Raw genomic sequence first — 5345 nt, 5'->3', positions numbered from 1 at the left:
TGGATTTAGGAGATGATCAGGGAGAGCACTTTTCGTGGTAAGCCTGAAGCGTGACTGATTTAATTTTGAATAAACTGTTCTTATCAGACAGATCAGCTATTGCCTCTGCCCTGGGCCAACAACAGAGTCCCTTTGCTTTGCAGCCAATAATGTTTTAAAGCTTCTTTAACACCCCAAATGCCTAGATCCTTCCATAAACAAACTAACAAAGCTAGTTTGTGAGAAGTCAAATTCTCCATGGAGGTCTAAACACTCTGCAGCTGAGACACATACAAAAGCTGCTTTGGAATAGCTAAACCCATTTAAATCCATTAAAAAGCCTCACAATTAAATTTGCATGCAGCCAGCAACTGCTCTGTCTCTCCTGAGTAACAGGAGACTTAGCAGGCTGGAGAAAATCAGGGCCATGTTTTCACCACCTTAATCCCAGTGTCTTTTCCAGACGGGCTGTGGGAAACGGGCACCACTACTGAAGTGCCATGATGGGAAGACGACGGGGAAAATTCAAAGCAAGCAAAGTACAAATACACCCCCCCCCAAAAAAACCAACAATGAGAGCTAATAACCTCTCCCTGAAGAGGCGAATGGCTGAGCAAGAGATGCCAAGGGTCAGGCCTGGCCTGGAGGCCCTGGTCTCCCTCCCAGCACAGGGCAGAAGGGTTGATGGGCTGCAGCGTGTCCATGGGGCTGGCAGGTGCCCGGCACTTCGGGCGGCACAGTGCTGATGGAGGGAGAATGTTTCTGGGGTGGGAGCAGCATGGACAAGTGGAGAAATCAGTAGGTGAAGTACCAAAGAGCAGAGCTTTGCTGATGATCAACGGTGGTGATTCAGGGTCAGAAAAGGCTAGATGTTAACTGGGCTCCCAAAGTGCTTCCAGCAATCACTGCTCCTCATTAAAGGACCGGTGATGGCAGAGGTGTCACTTGGCAGCTCTCTGTCTTAAGAGACAGAGTGGAAACACTAGCTTTGCCATGCAGATTTGGGGTCCCACTTGTCCTTGGGTGCAGATGATCCTTATTGAAACAGATGGCTGCTGTGGATGGATGAATTGTCAGGGGCTTGTCTGTTGGGGTTAGAAAAAGCCCATCTTCCTGCAGCCATGTAGAAATCCTGGGGTTGGTTAAATAGGCATTTCTGTCTGCTTTCAAGTATGGGCCAGTGCCATGTGTAACGGCAGCTGTGTGTTCCCAAAACACTTCCATGCAATTAGGTTGCAGGGAGACAACGCCAGCCAGCCCGACTCGCTTCTCCCTTACTCTGCTCCAGCCTCAGGGGCTTACTGTGTGCCGACACCAGCCGCAGCAGGGAGGCTGCCCATGAGGCTTTCAGCATTTTCTAATTGAACCTTGCTTCCTAACTTCTGGAGCAGGGAAGGCATCCCCATCCCTGTCCTTTCGTCCCATTCCTGCTAGTTTCCCTGGAAAGTCAATGAGGGGTTCACTGAGCATGGTTTTTTTTTTCTAGCTATTAGGAGCATATTCATAGTAGGTTATTCTTGGTTGCATTCAGGGAATAAAAATAAGCAAATAAGATGCTGTTTCAGTCAGACTGAGGAAAGTGACACAGTCTGTATTCAGAAAACTATGTGAATTTTAAAAGTTGTTTTCCAAGATCAAAATGTAACAAGTCGTCTTTTTGAGAAACAAGACTAACCCCACCTTGACCTATCCGGTGTGTGTCAGAAAGCATTTTATGCTTTTATCCAAGGACATCAAAGTGCTGCTGGGCTGCCTTCAGTACACTGTATTCCCTTCAATCTCTTGAACGCCCTTTGTCCCCCTGCACTGCAAGTCCTGCTGCTCCCAGTAGACGTGGGCTGACGTGAAAAGCTGGCGGCTGCCAACCGTGTGCCTTGCTGACGATCCGTACAGCAAAAATGCCATTGGGCTTTGTGGGGTGAGCTCTTCTGCTCACCCTGCTGGGGGCAGCTCCTGCCCCTCTCACTCGGCCAGCCCGGACTTCACGGAGGGCGACTGGCTGCAAAAGGATGGTGAAGGAAGAACACGGGCTGGCAACCAGAGGTGTCAAAGACTGTCACCAGCTGGTGTCCCTTGCTGAGCTGAGAGCAGCTAAAGGGAAAGAGAAGCGAAACTACTGAATATCAATCTGAAAATTACTGAATACCAGCTCAAAAGCTTAAATAATTGCAGGTGCTGAAGCTTTAGGTATGATCAGCTTAGATGTTTGGTGTTTCTTTTCCCATTGTAGGTGGCAATAATATATACCTTTGCCTTTTTAGTCAGTTTTGTATTTTCAAATAATCATAAGAAATCCTTCAAGAGCTTTTTTTTTTTTTTTAACAGGATTAGAATTAAACAGAGGTAGAATATGTGTCTTTGGTCTTTCATATCCTACAAACATCTTTTTTCAGACAAGCATAGAAGGTTTTTTTATAAACGATTGCAATGGAGTTATTATAAAGTGGGAGCATGTTCATCCACGCAGCCTAAAGGGCAGATTGCAGCAGAGAAAAGATTCAGCAGGGGAGGTGTTAAATTTCTTTCAGTAAACTACAGAAATGAGTATTAATCCTCCAGCTGTTCAGAAATGCTGTCAGAACATACAGTTTTAGCAGAAGAGAGCAAAGAAAGTGCGTGCTTGCATGTGTATTCGCTACGGTGTTCCTTCAAATTCTCCAGGCAAGAAATCATTACATGTCTAATGAAGTGGCAATTACAAAAGCAACAGTCTTTATTAGTCCCTTTGGCACTGAGGATGTTTCTAGATGTTCTTCATCCCACCTTTCACAGATTCCACCGAAATTCAAGGTGAATTTCTGGAGTTTTTCCACTGACTTCAAAGGAATCAGCGTCACCTCCAGCGGGGCCGTGGTGGGGATGAATTCTGTGCACCGGTGTCTAAGAAGCTGCGTGTTTAACTGCCTCGTGAGCGGTAATAGCACTGCCACTGCAGATACAATTCATGGAATATATTACCAAAGTAGTGTGAAAAAATTTCTCTTAGGTTTTGCAAATTGATACACTAGAGCTTTCAACTGGGATGGGGAGGGGTCAATTTACACTTCAAAAACAAAACCGTGCCCTTGGGTATATTTGCCAAGCTCCTTCAGAAGTTAATAAGGACCATGAAATTAAAGAAGATACAATTTAGCTTAACTGTGTCTTTCTAACTACTCTATTTAGATGGCTAATCCCTTTTACTGTGCCTATTTTACATCTTCCACAACGCAGTCTTTCAAATGAGTTTCTGAATGTTCAAGCTGAGGCGACTTAAGGAGAGGAGTTGGTCTGGGGGCTTCTCCGACAAAAGCCTCTTAAAATAACAGGTACCAACAAATTAAACAATCCTCAAATCTCCAGATTCTTCAGTGACTGGGAAGAGGGTTTATGTATCCAAAACATCATTTTTTTTCCAGCTAAGCTACTTCATTTGGTGAATGATCAACTGAACCTACAAACCTTATCTTATCAACATGTCTAAGAGGAAACTGCTACTTTTTATGATGTGATTCTTCTCTAAAATATTCCTGATTGAAAGTCACCAGTTTTGTGTGAAATGAAATTTTCTCTCTGTCTTACTGCTTCCTTCTTTTTTAAAACAATATTTTGACTGAAACAACAAACTTTTTATTGTTAACAGACTGGCAAGACTTTTAACATAAACACATCTAAAATAAATTTGATATTTGAATTAATCTTCTTATAGCAATAAAAAGAGCAGTGGAAAATTATGACTGAAGTCTTTCTTTTTCATTTCATCCCTTTCCATACAATGAAGTGATTTGGGGCAGGTGTCAGATATTTCTAAACTCCTGGAATCGCGTGGCAGCTTGTGCCCAGCTGTGAAACAGGGAGAAGGGGTTTCTCTTCTACAGAAGCTTAATTCCAGTGAAGGATTTTCTAAAGCAGTAGCAGGTCCAACCTTATAGCAAACAATTATGGGTACTTCTTTAATCAATCTGTCTCAGGACAATTACTTTGGCTTATACTGGCATACTGAATAGACTGAGGTCAGTTTAGATTTGTCTGCACTAACTAAATAGAAAAGTACACATTAAAAGAAAACAATTCAATGATCTGATGAAACCAAGAGCGCAGGAAGATGCCAAAGCAGAACCACAGCATTACCTTTCTTTGTCCTGCCTTGCTCTGGAAACAGGTGTGTGAGACATTGGCACAGGCCCTATGGAGGCTTGTGTAGTGCTTGGAGGGACTGGAGTGGGGAGAAACAAGAGCAGGAGCTCAATTCCCATTATTTTTTAAACCGAGCTGATCAGAGATAACATTTTTTTAAAGAAACTTTTGCTGTTGTTTATTCTTTTAGACTTTTTTTACCATGATGATTATGCACCACTTATTCCTATCCTTCTCCTCTCCCCTTTTCTACCTTGTTTTTTGGAGGTTTGAGAAGCTGCTGCTGCCACAAACCTTGCAATGAAGAGGATGCAGAATGACTCCGAGGGCCTTCCACGTGGCATGGGAAAGTGGGAAGAAACAAGCATGGCATGCATTCAAACCTTTAGTTGGAACTTCCTGTGCTCACATCCGACAAAGTCAACCACATCCTAGGCTGCAACAAAAGCAGCGTGGCCAGCAGGTCGAGGGAGGTGACTGTGCCCTCTACTCTGCTGTCCTGAGACCCCACCTGGAGTGCTGTGTCCAGCACTGGAGCCCCCAACATAAGAAGGACATGGACCTATTGGAGCGAGTCCAGAGGAGGGCAAAGAAGATGATCAGAGGGCTGGAGCACCTCTCCTATGAGGACAGGCTGAGACAGTTGGGGTTGTTCAGCCTGGAGAAGAGAAAACTTTGGGGAGACCTTATAGCAGCCTTCCAGTACCTAAAGGGGGCCTACAGGAAAGATGTTGAGGAACTCTTTATCAGGGAGAGTTAGTGACAGAACGAGGTCTCATGGTTTTAAACTGAAAGAGGGGAGATTTAGATTAAATATCAGGAAAAAAAGTTTCACTATGAGGGTGGTGAGACACTGGAGCAGTGTTGCCCAGATATGTTGTGGATGCCCCATCCCTGGAAGTGTCCAAGACCAGGCTGGCTGGGGCTTTGAGCAGCCTGGTCTAGTGGGAGGCGTCCCTGCCCATGGCAGGGGGGGTGGAACTAGATGATCTTCAAGGTCTAACCTAAACCATTCTATGATTCTATGAACTATATAAGTAGTTCTATACTATAACTATGCTATACTATACTATAAAGTACTTTTACAGTGCTTGGATACTTGAACAACCTTCATGGCTGCCATTGTCTGGTGCTGGCTGCACATTCCCATTAGTGTTTTCTGGAAGCCGAATTGTCATTGCTGCCCTTTGGCTTCTTTTCCGCCTTTCATGCAAGGACCACCACCGTCACTGTTTGCCTATGTCCTCTCA

The sequence above is a fragment of the Chroicocephalus ridibundus genome, chromosome 3, assembly GCF_963924245.1.
Source record: "Chroicocephalus ridibundus chromosome 3, bChrRid1.1, whole genome shotgun sequence".
NCBI lineage: Eukaryota > Metazoa > Chordata > Aves > Charadriiformes > Laridae > Chroicocephalus > Chroicocephalus ridibundus.
This window is presented reverse-complemented; position numbering follows the sequence as displayed.